Source organism: Oreochromis niloticus, linkage group LG12 (assembly GCF_001858045.2).
Source record: "Oreochromis niloticus isolate F11D_XX linkage group LG12, O_niloticus_UMD_NMBU, whole genome shotgun sequence".
Lineage (NCBI taxonomy): Eukaryota > Metazoa > Chordata > Actinopteri > Cichliformes > Cichlidae > Oreochromis > Oreochromis niloticus.
In genome coordinates this window covers 9,777,730-9,799,116 of record NC_031977.2, presented here as the reverse complement: position 1 = coordinate 9,799,116, position 21,387 = coordinate 9,777,730, and the positions used below count along the sequence as shown (strand labels likewise).

Sequence of the window (21,387 nt, the reverse complement as noted above, 5' to 3'; positions counted from 1 at the left end):
AATTTGACTTAAATAATATGGTAGTTGATTCTTGATTTCTATGCTCACAGCATGGCAAAATGTGTAATAGATACGCCAGTCCACCATGTACATTTCGCACTTCACCTCTCCAAAACGTGAAATGGACAGGCATACAGAAGTTGCATTGTGGGCAAGGGGGATAATATATTTAGCCCTTTCATGCATGATTTATGACAACCTTAATCAGGATTTTTTTTTCATAAGTATTTTTATTCATCTTTAGGCATAAAAAAAGATTTTTGAACTTCATTTTTTTAAACATGTACTTCAAAGAGTTTTTTACATGTCCAGTGGGTGGCAGGGTATGGAGTGACACATCAGTGTCCAATGTAGTGGTTTATGTGCAAGTATATAAACCACTATATACTGAGACAAATACATGAAAACAGCCTTTGAATAGCTGTCCACTGTAGTGACCACCATGCGTGAAAGGGTTAAGGCCAAGAAATCGATAGTAAATTCCAGGTCCCTAATCATCAGAAACTATTAAGCTAGGTGACTAATATGTATATACATGTAAATGCGTTAATAATGTTTCTCTGTTTAAATGCTTTCCCATGATTATTTTCATGTTGGTTCCCTCTGCTGTTACTGCAACTCAAGGCATCTATTTACATATTTTGCTAATTTTCCTATTTAAGTGTGGAGGTAAAGTCAACCTCTACAAATAGGCAACACAAAATTGTTTTTGGTTTTGTTTGTTTTTTTCAAAAATTCTCTTTCACTGCTTGGGTCCTACACAAAAGATTCAAGCTGAGTACATTCGTTAGAATTTAAATAATTAGAACTTTGATTCAAATAACATATGTTTTCTTAATCTGGATATTTTATTATTATTATTATAATAGATAGTATAGTACCAGCTACTTTACTTTCTTACTTCAAGTGCATTTCAGAGCCTGTACTTTTTCACTTTTACTTGATTACTGAAGTCAATTCAATAATCTGGACTTTAATTCAAGAATGTTTGCACTTTTGCCTCCTCTTGTCAGATATGATGAATGTGATGATTTTCTGAATAACTTCTCTCTGATAACTGCAGATACAGTTTGGTTACAGTGTGCAGTGACCTTTAAGAGCACATAACACAGTGAATCTTGCAATGTAATGTAATGTGGTGGAGTACCTGGGTAGTCACATCAACAACAAGCTGAATCAAAGATCAATACAGAGGCTGTATTTTATATTATATATGTCTTCCTCTTCTCACACTTGCATACAGAGCACTTAATGGACAAGCTCCAGACTATTTATCTCAGCTTCATGTTAAACACAATGCTACTCGTTGTCTTTGCTCACAAGTATAAAATCTATCAGCTGTCCCTTGCACAAGACTGAAGAGAGTGGGGACAGAGCCTAACAATATATCTGTCAGGCAGAGAGGCATCTGCTCCCCACAGGCACGTGCAGAGGTGAGGGCAGAAGGGGCTTGAGCGCCCTGCCTGGGCGGTCTGGAGCTGTAAGAGAAACACAAATTAACTCAAAGACACAGACTGATGTGACACAACCAGTAAGTAGGTGTGCAGCGTACACTGTAGTCTATAGCACACAGGAGTATTAGCTTATTATATACAAGTTGGTAAGTTGTTTTGTGGCAACTGACGAATTGAAACAAATGAGCGTGCTGTGTGTGTAACAGCGCGACTAACATTACCTGTCCTTTTATTAACTGCACAAGTAGTGCTGGTCATAGCTGATAGCTAACTGGGTAATAGTGACATGGGTCTGTAGCTCTGTCCACCGTTTTAGGGAACATATTTAGTTTTAAAGTAAGTTACAGGGCTTTTCCTGCCTTTCTGGAGGGCTTATATTTCACTTAAAACGATGTAATATGCATGTCCACATAATTATGGAATATTATAATTGTGATATTTAAAAAACACACACTGTATTTTAAAGAACACACATTAAGAAACGGATTATATTAGATTTATATTTTAAATATGACAAAATGCTGATTTTACAGCAGCAAAATTATTGTATCTCTACAGTTTAAACATTTAATAAACTTTGTGCCTGTACAGAATGGATAGTCAAACATACATTATTTTATATTTATATTTATTTTTGTATTCTTTTTACTTTATTATTATAGCACTAGGAATAAATAATAAGGGACGGATTCTGGATCAGCTCCATGATCCAAACTTGTGCCCATAGTATATGCAGTATTCTGAAGAATGTCTAAAATGTCACTGTGTGTGTGTGTGTGTGTGTGTGTGTGTGTGTGTGTGTTTTATGTATATAGATTTTTTCTAATTATTACTCATGATATAACACAGTCCAGACATGCCTTGTAAGGATGTTTCTATAACATTTTCTATCATTACTTTATTATGGATTAGGTGCGAAAGTTTTTAAGTGTGGACTATTAAATAATAGACTCATGCAACAGCAAATTGTGTCTTGTTCTCAGATGGACAGCAAGTGGAGAGTGATAGCTCAGATGAGGAGATGAAGGAGGAAGACAAGCAAAGAGTGATTCACAGGCAGAGCCTAGTTTATTTCTCACAGTTTTTTGTTGCCTTGTGGTTCCAATCGCTGTCACCAATCTTTGTATTTTGTTATTATCTCATAACACTTGTTTAATCAGCTACCATCTCTCCTATGGACTTTTTAATGTCTACAGTCTGAGATCAACACAGCCCTGCCCTCCAGCACTATCAGTAGCAGGAGCAGCAGAAATCCCTCAACAGCAACATTGTACCCATCAGGTAAAACATAGGCTATGTTTGCTTTGCCTTGTCGCCACCTCACAACAGTAATATAGTATGATGCGATTCCATATGAGATTCTTCATGAATGTGTGTTGTTGTTATTCGGCCTTGGTCAATGTGCCCCTTTAAACATCTCTGCACGGCCCTGGCTCCCCAAAGTTAACAGTTTATTTCAACCCTGCAATGTAACAACACTAAACGCACACTTTACTAAGCTGCTTTAACACTTGCTACGCTGTTTTAATATATTTAGTGAGCCATTTGAAATCCTGTTTTGTTTTTGTTTTTTTGCTTTGTTTATTTTGAAATAATTTTCTCTTTAATAGTTTTTTTAAACTGTACATTTTATTTTATGCCAGAAATTTTTTTAGGTATTTATTTTATCATATTATAGCTAGCTCTTTTTACTTCTTTCAGGTGCTCCTTTCAGAGGTCGCCAGAGTGAATAATCTGGCTCCAGCTCAGCCTATTGCTAGCGTCCCCCTCTGTCACATGTCCTCCTTCACTGTGGTCTTCGTCTTTTCCTTATGCCTGACAGCTCCATCTTCAACTCCCTTTGTCCAATATATCCACTATCTCTCCTTTGCACTTGTCCACACAATCAGCCTGGTTTCTCTAACTTTGCCCACTCAGCCTGAGCTATCCTTCTGATGTACTCATTTCTGGTTATGTGCTTTGTGATCACTCCTTAAGTAAATCTTAACATCTTCAACTCTGCTTTCTGTCAGTGCCACCGTCTCCAGACCTCCAAACATCTTAACAGGTCATACACCCATCTTATAAAGCGTTATTTTAACTTTTGCTGCTATCCTTCTGTCACAATATATGTTGCTTTGGATGGTTAACCCCAGGTTTTAAAATTCATCTACATTCACTATCTTCACTAATGAATATGTGCTAAACCAGCTGGAGAAGAAAAGTGTGAACTTGATGAGTTCAGATGATAAAATGCTGACAGTTCAAGAGTAGGAGCCAGACTCGTAAAGACTGTATTGCTAACCACATTTTAAAAAGATAACCATAGACACTAACCATTTAAATCAAGCTAAAAATGTTGTGATAAACATTGAGGTGCAAGACATAGTTATCCCATATTACTTGGAATATGTCCACTTTCAAATTGCTGACAAAGCATTAGTTAGCACCATAGACACTGTAAAAGATTTATATTGTCTATATTGGTTTATTCTGTGTATATGATTAGCACATACTCACTTCAGAGGATTTCCAACAGGATTTCTGACCAGATATTCCCTCATCTGCAGCTCTGCACTGACCGTGATGGGTTAAGGACTTTCTACGGTCCTGTCCAGCTGATGGCCTGTCTCCTGGAAACAATGTTCTTTGGACTGTGCTGGGAGACACAGTAAACATTCTGGCTGTGACATGTGTTAATGTGCAATCCACGAGGACTTGGATTACCTGTGTTTGTTTGCTATTTTGGCCTTAGAGACGCTGATGTTGTTTTGCTTTCTTTTTAATCTCCTGTTTATTTTAATGATGTAAGTTAATTATAAATAGTTTATTGTAAATAAATACTATGCAGTAAGGGGTTTGTAACTGTATATGTAAACTTCTGACCACAATTGTACATCAGTATTTTCTGAAGCCAATCTCATATGCTGTCCAGCCCAATCAGACTGAAAGACCATCTGTCAGTTTAACTGCAGCAGTCATAATTTTTGTGTCAGTATCAATGTCATGTGTGAATCAATCAGTGCCTCAAACATCCAAATAGAGCCTTATGTATTGCTACAGCTCATCAATATTTTGGGTATCAATTTGTAGGCACCATCTTTGAGTGCTCAGATTAAATCAAAATAGTGGAGTGTTTGAAAGAATAGGGCAGAACGAGTTTTCTTTCTATTCCCATTAAAAAAAGAGGATTGTTTATCACATTTTTGTAAATAAAAATAGAAACTTTCAAAGATGATGACTCTGTTTCTGTAACATTTCAGGTAAAAAGCAACGTTGACCCACAGGAGGCTAATGAGGGAAGTGGGAACACATGGGGAAACAGCTGACACACATGAACATAACAATGTCACAAGGGGAGTGTAAAACTAAACACAGAACACAGGAACACAGGACTTCTTCAAAATAAAACAGAAAACATAATGAGACGCAGACACGAAAACATGAACTTGACAACATAAGAGACATAGACATGAAACACATGAAGGGCAAGGGAGACTTAACAGGGGATGAAAACACAAGGGGAAACTAATAAGCAAATGAACTTAGAAAACCTAATGAGCGTGATCCTCATTATTATATTCCTCAGAATACGCGCTTCTTTTGCGGTGGAGGATTACCAAAGTAATTGCTTACGGAGCTTGCTTCTTTGACACCTTTAAGAGTTGTTAACAAATGTCTGTCCTCCTCCAGAACATCTTATGTACGCAAACGCGCGTTCCAACTTCTTATCTGGTGCGCATCTTTGACAGCGAATGCATACCTGCGGACCACTTATGTGCAGCCCTGTATATATATATGTATATATATATATATATATATGTATATATATATATGTATATATATATATATATATGTGTATATATATGATCTTTCCAAACCAAAGGTGGTTCATGAGTGCCTTGGAGAGAAATAAAAGAATAGCAATCTTAGCGAGGGGAAAGTGAGGACTACAGGATGGATTAAAATGATGGATTAAAATGAAGCAAATTGTGACTATGCCACTTACTACAGCAACAAAGATGGGCATTAATCTGTGCCAATTTATCTTAGTGGCACTTTGTGTGATTACAATAGACACATACCGACACATCATCCCACCTGCCCCTTCAATGCCCAAGATCTTTGACTCAGACTTCAACAAAGCTGGTGCCGTATAGGGAGGCTGCTCCCCTGAGAAATTCAACAGGACAGGGCAAAACTACAATCTTGAGTCATCCATGTGAGAAAAACAAAAAGAAAATGACTGGACCTCATTCTCAAGCAGTATGTACATCAAATCTATGTGTAAATCATATGTACAAACATTTCACAAACCAATCAGTGATTAAATACTTTCATATGGGAAGTTGTTCAAACTCTAGGAACAACTTCAGAAGTCCCTCTTACCATGCATACAAACAATGAGCAATGAATAAATGATGAAGGCCTGGCTGTTACAAGTCTTTAAACTGAATATTAATACTAATACTGTAGTTACTACCGGTAAGTAGCAACAGCATCCAAAAGAAACTCCTCAAGTATCCATTTCAATTTGATTTATAGCATTGGACAGACTGGTATAGAGAGTATTTGAAGTTTGCTCCAAAGCTATTACCAAAATTTCCTTGTGTTTCTGTAACAATATCATCAGTGTGAAGTGGATTTTTCCATTCACAGCAATTGAAACTGGTTGAGCGGCCTACTAGATTACTATCCCCAAACTGAGTAACATCTTAATTACCCTTTATTATGTGAAATATGTGTCAGAAAGTTATGAAAGGCTTATGTGGACAGGTAAGCTGACACTTTATTTAAAGAAATGTCAGGAACTGTCAGGAAAATAATTTCAGGAAAAAAATTTAACTCTTTGCGGTATTAGTTTTGAGATAATCTGCCCTCCTCATCTGAGTACTTGTATTTGTATGTAAATATTAAATGTAGAAAGCATCCTGCTGATCTCTTCACCAGGAGAAATGCTATTAGTTCTATTGCAGAAGTCAGACTGGTTGTTGAGAATGATTCCAGTGCTTGGAGAGAGGACCTTACAGCCAAATCTGTAAACAAAAAGATATTAAATTTTTATCAAAGAAAGAAAAATGTGTGATAGCTGGTTTCTAACAGTCACACAGAATGATGTAGGTGCTGACTTGTCATTGATGGTGCTAATCACAGACACAATAGGTCCATCTTCAGCCAGCACAGACATGTGTGGTACCAGTGGTGTCTCAATTTGAGATGATTTTGTAATAATTGTTATCATGAGTCTCGTTAGTTATTTTTTGCCATAGAGAGAATGAAAAGAGAATCAAAAACAAAAACATTACAGAAAATACGGCAATATCAAAACAATAAGCAATATTAAAAAGAAAAGAAAATCCATCCATCTTCTTCCACTTATCCGGGCCCGGGTCATGGGGGTAGCAGCACTACGCATAGAACCTCACTTTCCCCAGCCACCTCCTACAGCTTATCTGGGGGAACCCCAAGGCGTTCCCAGTCCAACCAAGAGATATAATTTCTCCAGCGTGTCCTGGGTCTGCCCCAGAGCCTCCTTCCAGTGGAACATGCCCAGAATATCTCACCCAGGTGGCGCCTAGGAAGCATCCTTTCGATGTGGAAGAGCAAGGGCTCTACTCTGAGTACCTCCCTCTGGTCCCGAGTGAGGGACCAGACAAAGAGCCACTCAAGGGACCCCCATGCGAGGAAGATCAAGAAAAAGTTCACCCTGCCTGGGCTAGGGTTACCAGGCAACTCCAGGCCCAGGGAGGGTGCCCCAGGGCTTCTGGTGTTTGAGCTTTGGGCTTTTAGAAATATTGTTACTCATTTGTGTCAGTTGCTACACCACTTGAAAATTAAAGTTAAGTCATAACTAAATGCAGTGTTGTACTATTTTGTTGCACTGTATGCAACCAAAGCAGGTTCTACTCTATTAGTGAATTTTCTTAGCAGTATTTCATGATACTTACTTTATCTGAGTGGAACTTTGGATCTCAGATATGTTCCTTTAATCCATTGGCAAATTTTAAAGCTTCAATATAACGGTGATAAAATAATGTTTTTTCATCAATTGTCTTTGGTTCTGAACTCCTTTTATATCCTGAAAATATAAACAATTTTTAGTGTGTGTGTGCCTGTTGCCATATGCAATAACCACTAAATCCATTATTTAAACAGATCAGTTCAAAACATAAACGTATCCAACAAGCATCATTTTCAAAGTGTAAATGAGCAGCAGCCCTTGAGTCAGTGTCTAACAGGAACCTTTCATGATGCACGAGACTGAGGATGGCTCCTCCTGCAGGGGGTGGAGGGAAGTACATCTGGTACTCTCCCAAAGAAATATTTCACCCATCAGTCACTGTAACTCTACACAATACTATGTCCTCCAGTGTGAGTGTTCCTTCTGAGCAAAAACATTTAAACAAATTACTCTGCTGAGCAAAACTGAACACAATGCCTTTCATAATAATTTAATTCATCCAGACAGCTCACAGTGTAGTCTGTGAAGAATCATGGCAAAGCTTTACAGAGTCAGTTTTTTAATTTGCAATTAGATCATTGTGCCTGGCATACAAAAGGTCAAAAAAGAGAGCAGCATGAATCCCGCCTGACAATACCTGTCACTGATTAAATTCTTTGCTCTTGTTCCGTTGTAAAACACATCTGGCCCCTGCTCTGCAATCATCTCCAAAGTCTTACTCAGATTCTCAAATTTCACAATATCACCGGTTTTAAGAAGGGCCCCGTTCTCATCTGTGTATAAGTTCCTAAAAGACAAAGACAGTGAGAGAAAACTGAAACATTCAATGTTTGCTCCTCATATTTTTATAATCACACTGTGGATATATTTCCTACTGTGGTAAGGTATTATTAATCTGTGGGATCTGCTGACTTTGGACTAGAGGAATTGGAAATCCTTCTCTGGCCAGCTGGATTGTCAACTGAAAGAGGTTGGCTCACAGCAACTTCCCAAAACACCGATGTGCCTCATCATAGCCTCGAATTTCACCAGGAAAACCAATCCATTTGCTATCTGTTTAGAGGAATAATGGATAGTCAGGCTTAAATTTAAAATGTACATTTGCTAGTGGCATTCCATCAGGACAACCAAAGTCAAATTTAAAATTAGACATAAAGTAAAACGTACCAAAGCATATCAGTCACTCTCTCCTTTCATCTCCGACACCACTGCCAGCTCCTAGCCTGTCAATTAATATGTGAATCTAACCTTTACATTACTGCCATCTTGTTGCTACAATTGAATATTGTCACTGAAAGCTTACTTCAATCTCATAGCTCTGTTTCTGAGAGCACGTCCTTCTCCTTTAAACAATGAGTGAAACTGGGCAAACTGAGAGGTCAGCTCCTGGTGGTTTGCACATGCAGATTGTGGATAAACTCTAACGCTTGGACATTAGACTGAGGGGAGACCAGCATGCAGGGCAAGCTGCTGCTGGCTCAGCTTTCCTAAGTCCTTTAGTAAATTAACAAGTAAAGCTTTGATAGTGATGGAGAGAGGTCGTCAGCTCCAACCATGCCAATAAAAAAGGCAAGGTGACCAGGTGCAGGCTCAGCCAACACTTTCAAATTAGCATCTAAGACCATAACTGAATGTTATAAGTTTAATCGTCTGTTTTTGTCACACTCAAATGATACACAACACCAGAAAGACAAAACAGAGCAAGCTACACAAACAAATATACAATTTTGCTGGGAAAGAAAGAGAATGTGAGTGTCTGAGTTTGAGTGTTTGTCATGGAAAATACTTGAAAAATGAGGGTGAGTGACTGCAACAATGATGTCATATACTTATCTTCCTTTCTATTTAAGTAGGCCTCCATGTGGGAACATAACGCAGATGTCTGGGCACCATCCATAAGCAGTCTCTGTGGACCCCCTGTCTTTCTTGATCCATATCTTTCACATATCTTCTGATTTTTTATTTTTTTAATAAGGAGTTGATCCAACAAATGTACAAAACAATTTGTAGTGGTCATTAGGGTAGCTGGTATTTCTATATCACATTTAATGAAAGTCTAAAATAGGTCAGTAAGTCTGCATAGTTTGAAATTTCCCCATAATTTAATCCTAATGCTGTAGTTTACATTTACTTCATAGTTAAATAAGTTATGCTTTGAGAGGTCAAACCAAATCCTCGGGGTGCCCCATAACAACTGCAATTATCTTCATAATTGTGAAAGTTTTAGTAAGTGTCCAGTATTATATGTGTTTATGAAACTGTAACCACAAGACTAAACTACCTTTGTTGAATAGGCCTAATAGAAGCATATTAAATGCATTGGATTAGATTAACCTGTATTTTTACAGGTTTTTGACACACACACACAAATATCAGCATATCAGTGTTTTTTGGAGGAACCCTGACTGATATATTCAGAAGATAATAAACTCCTGTCTGAATCTCAAATAGGGTTGGTGTTCACCAGGTCAGCTCAGAGTTTGCTAATAATACTCCTGATGTAGAAGTTATGATACACAGGAATTCCGATCTATCTACAGGGCAACAAGACAAGCGGTGATGAAATGTGATGATATGTTTCTTGCCCATGATTAGGATTGTGGCTACACAAATGTAATCACTTACTCTGTCCCCACAGATATGGCGCTACCTATTAAAGAACGACACAGGCCAATTCCCCCCCATTATGTATCAGGACTTGTTTCTATCTCTATCTCTATCTAAAGAGATAGAGATAGAAAAAGATAGAAAGAGATATATAGATATTACTGGTCAAATGTTTGGGATCAGACATGAAGTTTGTCTGTATAGGAAATTTGGCAAATGGGCAGGAAATGCTGACAATGTCAGAGTTAGAAATAATGATTTCAGTGGAAATCAAATCATGAATGTGTTCTTCCAACTTTGCCTTCCTCAAAACAAATACCTCTTTCAGCAGTTACGGCCTGGCAGATAATTCTACGTGTCAATTTTTCAAGGTAATCTGATGAGACTTCACCCCATACTTCCTGGAGTAAATACCACAAGTTGGATTGGCATGATGGAGTCTTCCTCCCTGTCTAACAGTTCAAGCTGTTCTGACAGCTCAATAGTGTTTAGATCCAGAGACTGTGCTTGCCACTCCATTACAATCAGGATTCTAGCTGACTGATTATTTTTTTAAATATTGCTGAGGTGTGTTTTAGGTCATCCTGTTATAGGATGAAATTGGGCCCAATCAAGTGTTGTCCACATGGTGGTGGTCCTTACTTAAGTTGCCCTTTTATTCCATACAAATAGGCTATTTTAACACCCCCAAAGCACCTCCAGACCATTATGCAGCATCTATCCATCATATTTAACTTATGGTATTAAGCAGTGTTCTTGTCAGTGTTCTCTCCACTTTAGGCTCACTGTTTTTTTTGTTTGGGTTTTTTTGGGGTTGTTTTTTTTGGTTGTTTTTGTTTTCTCTCTCTCGCTCCTTATTCCTCATTCTCTCCTTTCCTCTATCAGTTTGTGTTTAGTTTTTATTTTGGTTGTGTTCAGTTGCAAGACTCATTCTGGGGCCCAGCCCCTGGTTCCATGTGCCTCAAAGTAATCTGTGCACCTGTTCCTGATGACCTTATTACCATCACTAGTTAAGGTAGTGGTTAACCTTCGGTCTTTGCTGGATTGTTGAACTAGTTTCAGTTAGTGAAGCCTGGCTCCTTGCCTTTTGCTGCTTAACTCACTCCAAGCTAATGCTGATTTTGTTCTTATCTTTGGGGAGAGAGAGGTTGGTGGTGAGAGCACTTTGAGCACTGAAGTTGTGTTCCACCTCAGTTCCACCTCTGACAGCTACTATTTAGTGCAGCTACCAGTTGAAAACCTGTCTTTGTCAGTAACTACACAGGTATTTGTCTTCCACAGTTGTGCATCGGGGCTTCTCACTCCTTTTTCTGTCCTTGTCTGTGAAGGCAGTAGTTAACAGCACAGTAAGAGATTTAAAGTATTCTTGCAATTTCTCTGGTTGAATAGTCTTTCTATGCACAGCACTACACTGATGGGTATTTGTAAACAAACAACTGCTGATGCTTCAGATACTAAACTAACAAAGAATGCCAAGCTCCCATTTTTGCCCTTATTAGCATAGTAGTTTTCAGTTGAGTAACACAACTGCAAAATGGTTTCCAGTTGGTCAGTTTTGAAAAATGAATAACTAGGATTAGCATCCATCTGCAGAGGGCTGACAGTTGTGACAAGAAGCCTCTATGCAAAAATGTAGATCACTCTGTAAAAATCATCTGATTCATTTTTTATAAAATGGATAAAGCTGTTTGTGAAATACATGAAAATGCTTTTCTTTTGATTTTTTTTAAATGTAATCATCAATTTAATAATTCACAGGCTTATTATGTGTAATACTTTATTGGGAAAGATCAGTTTAAAGTGTTGATAACACTTCTCCTTTCATTAGGGTCGGTTTATTTATATATATATATATATATATATATATATATATAAACACTACTGGTTAAAGGTTTGGGATCACTTGCAAATTATTTTGTAAAACACATCTGGTCCCTGCTCTGCTGTCATCTTCAAAATATCAGCCAGTTTCTCAAATTTCACAAAATTACCAGTTTTAAGCAGGTTCCCATTTTTATCTGGATATAACTTCCTAAAAGACAAACTCAGTGAGATAAAGTTAAAACATTCATTGTTTGCTCCTCATATTTTTGAAATCACATTTTGGGTGAATTTTATACAGTAGTGACATTTAAGCAATGCGTGGGATGTGTTGACCTGGAACTTGAGGAATAGGAAACCTTTCTCTGGCCAGTTTGATGGTCGGCTAAAAGAGTTCAGCCCACGGCAACTTCCCATAAAGTCGGTGTGCTTCTTCATAACCTCAAATTTCCCCAGGAACCCCAATCTATTTTCGTTTGTAATCAATAATGGATAGTCAGTGCTGGAAAGTAACACATACCTTGACTTATGTTTTGAGTATACTGTAACCCCCTGACCTTTAATGGCCTGAGATGATATTTGTTATAATTTGTTGCTATGTAATTTAAATTTCTATTCATTTCTTTTCTACTACATTTCAAAGGGAAAGTGTACTTTTTAAATCGTATGTCCATTCATAACTAGTTAAATGTTTTGCATATTATACTTGCCTTTGCTTTTTATTTTTATTTATTTCATTGCATTTATTTACTTTTTCTTCCTTAAATATTTGTTCATGATAATGTATACATGCATTATTCTCTAATAATGGATAATGCAGGGGTGGAGCACAGTTTTCTAGGCATTATACATAAGTGTCTGGATTTTTTTTATGAATTGCTTGATCCAATAACTCTATACAACAATAGCGGTCATTCAGTTAACCAGTAATGAACTGTTCCTACACCACATTTTATAATTTATTATATCTCAATGTATATGCATAATTTGAAATTGCTCCAGATTTCAACCCTCAGTTCTCAGCATGTCGTAGTCCACAGTCACTTCATGGTTAAATATGTTTTTGTGTCAAATGTCAAACCAGATCATTAGAGCACACTACAAAAACTGTAAATCATGCAATTATCTTGATAATTGTGAAAGTATAAGAGTCCAAAATTATTTGTATTTTTGAAACTATCACACTAAGATTATACTACCTTATTAAGTAGGCCTTAATGTCAGTATGTTGAATACGGTAAAAATACGGTCCTATGAAAATATAATTCTTAGAATGTACACATCAGGACATAGTCTTAAAAAAAAACAGGTAAATACAACCTCAGATGAAAGGGAAGACATTACATATTACATTGTGTCATTTATTTAATAAAAATAATCAGCTAAAACGTAGAACTGCACTGAAAAAAAGGGATTGCCCATCTCTTGGATTTATGTAAGCATCTTGCATGTATTCAACACAATTGTCTCATGCTTTAAAGTTAAATTTAACTATATAGTGTAGAAACTACATGACATGCAGAGAGGGTATATTAAATTGTTCATATCATGTTTGAGTGAAGTAAGTCAAAAATATGTTAAATATGTTAAATCTCCCAACACCACACATGATTTCACGCTTTGTATCGTGGTTTGAGGAAGGCATCCATCTCAGTCAAGTCAAGCAGCCACCTTTACTTTTTTCGGTATACCAAAAAAACAAAATTGGGTGGTTGTTACATTTACAAAAGTATAACTTGTAATTTGAACAAAATAATTTCATGTTTCTATGGTGAAGGTAATTAAATCATGTAGGATCTGTATGAAATTCAACAACTTAATTTGTTCTTGTTGAGATGACATGATACAATCTAGTAACAGTGGTTAGTTGCTGGACTCATGAAATTTAGGAGATCACATGAGATGTCAAACTGCAGGAAAATCACTGGAGATATAAGAGGCAGACAACTACGCACACACCACGTGTATGCTATTGCTATTTATTGTGGTTTAACCTGTCAAGGACAAAAACGTACAGATTTCAAGCCTCAAGTTTCGCCTGGATTGGTGGTGTGTTGGTTAGTGCTGTTGCCTCCTGGGTTCAAATCCATAATCTGGCTAGTTGGCAGTGGGTTCTCTCTGGGTATTCTGGTTTCCTCCCACTGTTAAAAGTCATGCAGTTATTTGAGTTAGGGTAACTGGTGATTCCAAATTGCCCATGAATGTAAGTGCAAATGGTTGTTTGTCTCTTTGTGATAGACTGGTGAGCTGTCCAGGGAGTACCCTGCCTGTTAACTTATCACTTCTGGGTTATGCCCCTGCAACCTGGATAAAAATTGGAGGATGGTAGTTGTTGTAAATCCATTCAATTTTTATATTAACCAGACTCTAGACTTTGTTGAACATTATGTAATATTAAGACAACATGTAGTATTTAAATGACCAAGTAGTATTGTGGTAAAAGTTACTGAATAATGTTGGAATAAAATGACAAAATATTTAAGGATTAAAATATTCCAAGAGCTCAACTTCATTCATCTAAACATGTTTCAATCATGTTTTATCAACACAAAATGCACAGGTTTATTGGATATGAATGAGTTGTGTTAATTTAACTAAGTTGTTTAAGTTTCTGCCAAAGCAAAACAATTGTGTGCAACCAATGTCCACTACTGAATTAAGTACATCCAACATGGTCTTTTTTTCAGTGTGTGTATATATAAACTACTAAGAATCCCCTGTTAGGTGTAACTGTTTACAATGAGAAAAATTTGCATTTTAAGAGAAAATATTAGCTCATTTTGAATTTGATAGCAGCAACACATCTTTAAAAAACCAAAAAATTGGCAACAATTCAAAAACATGACTGGTTCTTATTTTTTAAAAAAAGAGAGAGACCATCTCAGAAAGGCAGAGTTTCTCAGAGGTAAAGGTGGACAGAGGATCACCAATCTGCAACAAACTGCATCTACAAATTGTGACTAATTTTCAGATTACAATTTCTTATTGTAAAAATGTGAAGGCTTTAAAAATCTTTTTATTTACAATAGATAATAATATCAAGAGATGTAAAGATTCTGGAGAAATCTCTGTACATAAGATGAAGAACTCACTGCAGGGGATCAGAAATACTTCTACAAATATATTCTCAGTGCTGAGAGGTGTATACAGGTTTTAGAGCAACATACGCTCTAATCCAAATGATGTCTTTTTCAGGTAAGACCATCTACACTTCAACAAAAGAAAGTATCCACGACCCTCTTAGGGACACTCGCAGTAGGGTATAAAATCTGGGACTCTCCACCAGTTGTTCTTGGAACTGAAGAAGCTTCTCCGATCTTCAAGAAACTTACAGAAGTCCAGACACTTTTCTTTCCAAGCTCCTTTGACTACGATGACCTGGATGACTGAGAACCTTCACAGACAATCATACTTCTACCTTTACTGTTTCACAAAAGGTTAAAAAGTGAATGTCCACAATTTAGACTTTAATTGCAGGAAATTTTATTAAATGAATTTAGCAAAAGAAAAGCAAAAGCTGATCAAAAGTAAAAATCACAAAACAATAATCAAATCAATTAAACTATAGTTATATAGCTAACTTTATGCTTCATTTGGTTTATATAATTCTACTTCAGTTAGATTTGTTTTTAGCACATTTTTAAATGAACATTCATTGTACATAATCTCTTTTCAATTCAAATCCAGAGAAACACTTTCTTTTACTTTAAAAACTGTGTTGATTATGATATATTTTTCAATTTCACTTTATTTTATGGAACTTCTGTTATTAAATCATACCGCTACATATATATTACATTTTGTAAGTCAGACATTCTTTGAGATTAGTGGCTCCAGTCTATCACTCCCATCCTGCACCACACACACACACACACACACACACACACACACACACACACACACACACACAGACACACACACACACACACACACACACACACAAGCCACCAGAAAACTCAGACATTAGAAACGTTATTTCCACTAGTCAAACTATGTTTCTCATTTATTTATTGATCAAACTTATATTTTGATTTCTCTTTGATTAAGAATAAAAATGCTTTATTATTAGGAAATAGAGAACAGCTCTGTTATAACACACATTTAATCACATAAGACTGGATATAAAGACCTTTTAACCTCTCCTGCCTGTGATGCAGAGGCGGCAGAGGGAGGCTTTAATCTCTTTCTACTACAGGTGTCACGACAATAGATACAATCAAATTCAATTTAAAATGCAACACTCCCATTTATCAGGGGTTGGAACTAGAGGTGGGTTTAAAAGAATCGATTTCCCAATTTAAATACAATTTAATTTGATTAATCCAATATCGATTCATTACATCCTGAAATCGATTTTAATTATAAATGTATTTTGCCAGAAACATTACAATCTCAGCTAAAAGCTCACAAAACCATTTCAACAACCACCAAACAACTAAAACACCAAATGATTAAAGAGCAAGTAAACAGATTCCACAGAAAGATGTAAACACAAAGTGCAGATCGTTCACCCAACAGCACGTACATGAACATGCTGTCAGACGCTGTAAGCAGACATTTTCCCTACTGCCATGAAACTCCAGGAACCACTCAAAACAGGATGTCAAGTTTTCCCCCCATGACCTGATGGTTGCTTTTGCTTAGAGAAAAAAAAAATGTGGGTTTCAGTCTTTTAGTTCCTCATCACAACTTTTTTGGAATATGTTGCTGGCATCTAAATCAAAATAAACTCAACTGTTTAGAGCTGCATGAAATTTAGGGCTGATATCAATGTTTAAGATAACAATGTGGCCAACGATCAATATTTTGTTTATAATGTTCAAAACTATTTTTGTCTTTCAATTAAAAAATAAAATTTCTCAGTTTTTACAATGTTGTTTTGCACCTTTATGAATAATTATTTGAGTTTAAAGGATTTGATCATTGAATTAATTGAATAATCTATTTGTCATTAAGTTTATGTAGATGGAAAATGGAGACTCAGATGTAACAAAAGTAGTATGATTTCTTATTTTATCATATGACTGCACTGAATATATTACCTTTCGGGTAAGCTCAGGTTCAAACATAACTTTGTATTTAGAGTTGACAAAAAAAACTTGAGCTTTAATTGCATCTTCAAGACTCTTGTTAAACCAAAGATGATTGATGAGCGCCTTGGACAGAAATAACGAATACATAATACATAATCTTTGAGATGATGAAGTGATGATTACAGGATGGATTAGAGTGAAGAAAGTCTTGACTATGATACCTGCTATAACATCAAAGAGGAGCATCAGTCTGCATCAATTTATCACAGTTTTTGTGTTTACTATGGACACGTACCGAGGCCATTCCAGTTGTAATCATAGTCGAACCAGATCCTCCAATTACCAGCATGTCTGACTGGGACTTCAACACAGCTGGGGCCATAGAGGAAGGAGGACGCTCCCCTGAGAAATACAATAAAAGCCTTGAATGACAGGACAAAAGTATAATTCAGACTCATCACTGTGAGAACAAGAAAAAAATGATTGGGCCTCATTCATAAAAAGGACCCACACACAAATCTGTGCATAAGTCATGTGTACAAATGTTTGAGGACAGCTGGGGCCAAACAGAAAGAAGGACGCTCCAGTGAGAAGTTAAAAAAAATCATTGAGTGACAGAAAAAAGAAATAAAATCCACAATCATCACTGTGAGAAGAACGAGAAGAAAATTACAGAGCTGTGCGTAAATCATGTCTATGAATTTTTCAAATGCAAATCAGTGATTTAGCAGAATTTTCTTGTCTGAATCTGTACTCTAAGAACAAATTTAGAAGTACCTCTGACCATGCATTCAAACAAATCATTGTCTTAGAAAGTTTAAACTTGTCTTTAAACTAAATATTGATAGTAGTACTAACTAAGATAGTGATAATAATAATAATAATTGTTGAGGATGATTCCAGTGCTTAAGAGGACCTTGGAGCCAAATCTGTGAAGAAAAATATATTTAATGAATAGAATAATAGAATAGAATAGAAGAATAATATGTGATAACTGGTTCCCAACATTGAAACAGAACCATCCAGATACTGACATGTCATTGATGCTGCTGGTGACAGACACAGTGTATCCATTTTTATCCAGCACAGAAACGTGCGTGGTACCTGTGCTGTCCACATGCCGGGTTTTGCCATAATAATCAGGCCCATGAGTCTCATTAGTGATCAAACTCCGTTTTTCATCAGCAAAGTTATCCTCTGTTAAATTTTTTGCATTCTGTGTGAACTACACAGCATAAAAAATAAACACATTACACAATATCCATGAGTATCAAGACAAATACAAAACAATACATGAAATATTTAGAATCAAATATTAATAAGATTGAGGTTTATCTGCTTTTAAATCTCGATATTTATTTACACCACTTATCAGAATTATCATTTTAAAGAGAAAATGCAGATTTACTGGGAAATGTTGGGATTAGAGGAAAGTTTTCACAGCACTCAATCTTTAAAAAAACAAGTACAGCCTTGCTGCTTCTATAAGAATTGAGAGGGTAATTAGCAACCAGGTGCTGATAATCAAATGCACTTCATTAACTAATGATCAAACTGGGAGAACCTCTATAAATGCAGAAGTTTGGCAGTTTCCTGGTCCAGAGCATTCAGGTGTATTAACGCCGAACTCTGGATCTCTGATATTTTCCTTTAATCCATTGGCAAATTTTAAAGCTTCAATATAAAGGTGATAAAATAATGTCTTTTCATCAGTTGTGATAGGTTCTGACTTTATGTTATATCCTGAAAATACAAACAACTTGTTGAGGAGTACTTGGTGAGGGCTAGTTCTTTTAGGGGAACAGTTAAACACCAGCCGATTCTTCCCGTTATGACTGACAAGGTGATGTGGTATGTACCAGTTCTCCTTGGGCGAAGTCTCATGTGTAACTTCCTTCACGGCTCCTGAATGGATTTGTGTACAGCGGTTTGTGACTGCCTGTCTGTGAAAAGCGCTTAATAAATAAACTTTACTTACTTACTTTAGTTGTTCACACAAAGCACAAAGGTAAAAAAAACAATATTTACAGTGTTGTCTTCATTTTAGATTTCAAAAAGTATTTTCCCAGTGTTTTCTTTTGCGTTGAAACCGGGTCCAAGTGGCTCTTTGGGTGTTAAAGGTTGCAGACCCCTGGTTTAGAGGAAGGATACAGAAAGCTGTCTCAGAGATTTAAGCTGTCTGTTTCCACAGTTAGGAACATATTGAGAAAATGGAAGACCACAGGCGCAGTTCAAGTTAAGGCTTGAAGTGGCAGACCACGAAAAATCTCTGATAGACAGAAGCGACGAATGGTGAGAACAGTCAGAGTCAACCCACAGACCAGCACCAAAGTCCTACAACATCATCTTGCAGCAGATGGAGTCACTGTGCATCGTTCACCCATTCGGCGCTCTTTACACAAGGAGTTGCTGTATGTGAGAGTGATGCAGAGGAAGCCTTTTCTCCGCCCACAGCACAAACACAGCCGCTTGAGGTATGCTAAAGCACATTTGGACAAGCCAGCTTCATTCTGGAATAAGGTGCTGTGGACTGATGAAACTAAAATCATTTGGGCATAACAAGAGGCGTTATGCATGGAGGAAAAAGGACACAGCATTCCAAGAAAAACACCTGCTACCTACAGTAAATATGGTGGTGGTTCCATCATGCTGTGGGGCTGTGTGGCCAGTGCAGGGACTGGGAATCTTGTCAAAGTTGAGGGACACATGGATTCCACTCCATATCAGCAGATTCTGGAGACCAATGTCCAGGAATCAGTGACAAAGCTGAAGCTGCGCCGGGGCTGGATCTTTCAACAAGACAACCACCCGAAACACTGCTCAAAATCCACTAAGGTATTCATGCAGAGGAACAAGTACAACATTTTGGAACGGCCATCTCAGTCCCCAGACCTGAATATTATTGAAAATCTGTGGTGTGAGTTAAAGAGAGCTGTCCATGCTCGGAAGCCATCAAACCTGAATGAACTAGAGACGTTTTGTAAAGAGGAATGGTCCAAAATACCTTCAACCACAATCCAGACTCTCACTGGAACCTACAGGAAGCGTTTAGAGGCTGTAATTTCTGCAAAAAGCGGATCTACTAAATATTGATTTCATTTCTTTTTTTGTGGTGCCCAAATTTATGCAGCTGCCTGATTTTGTTTAAACAATTATTGGACACTTTCTGTAAATCCAATAAACTTCATTTCACTTCTCAAATATCACTGTGTGTGTCTCCTATATGATATATTTAACTGACATTTTTTATCGTAACAACCAACGATTTATACAGGAAAATAATGACTATTAACAAGGTTGCCCAAACTTTTGCATCCCAGTGTAGTATAAACAGTACAGAGTCAGTTTAGGGATGGACACCAGCCACGATAGCTTGTAAACGTCACTCTCACAGTGTAGGCACCAGGAAATCTTTTTGTTTTGTTTTTTATTCTATTTAGATTAAAATAATATTTGTATTCTTATTTACTAATATTTTATTATTAATATAGCAGTTAATTTAATATGGTTCAGTTACCTTTGTATGAAAATGGTCCATACAATTGTCCTTAAATTAGCTGCTTTTTACTTTCTTTGTCATAACTGCAGTAGTATGTGCATGGCAGGCACAGTTGGGGACCCAAAAATAGGGATAGGTACCTCGATATGTGGGTTTTGATACCACACCGAGCTTCCAATGGGCAGATGTTTCAAAATATTGCTCCAAAGAGCGGTGCAAAACACACAGGTCACACGACCACAACTAAATCCAAGGTTTTGGTGTGCTTCACCCCAGTTTCGACAGAAGGTGTACCTGCTGCTTCTCGCTAGTTCAGTGTGCCAGGATTGCCATTTTTATGAATCAGTCATTTGTAATTACTGAGTTAATGTTTTTGATGCCGCTTCTATTATTTATACACCCACATGTGTAAAAGAAAATAATTCCCTCGCTTTCATTGCTATTTTTGCTGCAGATTGTGAAGAACAATGCATACCATTCAGTCAGTTAAACACTGGAATCAAAAGTGTATCTTATTCGATTGATTACTGGCATATAGATGAAAGTAAGAAGCATACCGCTGGGTGAGCTTCATTCACTCATATTGACAGAGAGAATGACACGCTGAATTATAAACTCATTAAAATATTTTAATAGGAGGGAGGAGGCTGTCTGATCGCGGTTTGGGGCTGGTGGGCCTTCCTGCTGCTGCGGGAACCGTCTGTTTGTGTCGACCCCAGAGTAAAGGGGACCATCTCCTTGGTCTGGGGGTGGATTGCCCCTCTGGAGGTGTTGGCGCCTGGAAGGGCTGTGGCTCCCCACACATTATATTAGATGCTTACATGGGGAAACCTTATGAACACAAGCGCGCTCATACACACAAGTGTATACATACAGGTACTCATAGACACACACTGTGTTGGTAACTTGTTGCCTCAAAACATGTCCTGTATTATCAATACTGTGTGCTGCTCAGTAACATTTATTGTTTACTGTTACTTATGCATGTGTTGGTTGTTGCTATGATTCTTTTTTGTGCAGGTATTGAAGCAG

General features: G+C 37.1%; 1 protein-coding gene and 1 long non-coding RNA gene across 7 annotated transcripts in view; one reads left to right on the top strand and one right to left on the bottom strand.

The window, feature by feature from the left end:
- LOC102081842 (glutathione hydrolase 5 proenzyme) overlaps window positions 1-21,387 on the bottom strand; it is a 90,028-nt gene that overhangs the window by 24,530 nt on the left and 44,111 nt on the right. The window lies entirely within an intron of this gene.
- Window positions 2,692-4,363, top strand: LOC109204537 (uncharacterized). 2 transcript variants are annotated; one of them, XR_002064030.2, is made up of 3 exons: window positions 2,692-2,735; window positions 3,156-3,501; window positions 4,004-4,363. It is a non-coding gene; the product is annotated as an uncharacterized LOC109204537 (long non-coding RNA). The 2 variants fall into 2 exon arrangements; XR_002064031.2 differs by having other exon boundaries at window positions 3,973-4,054.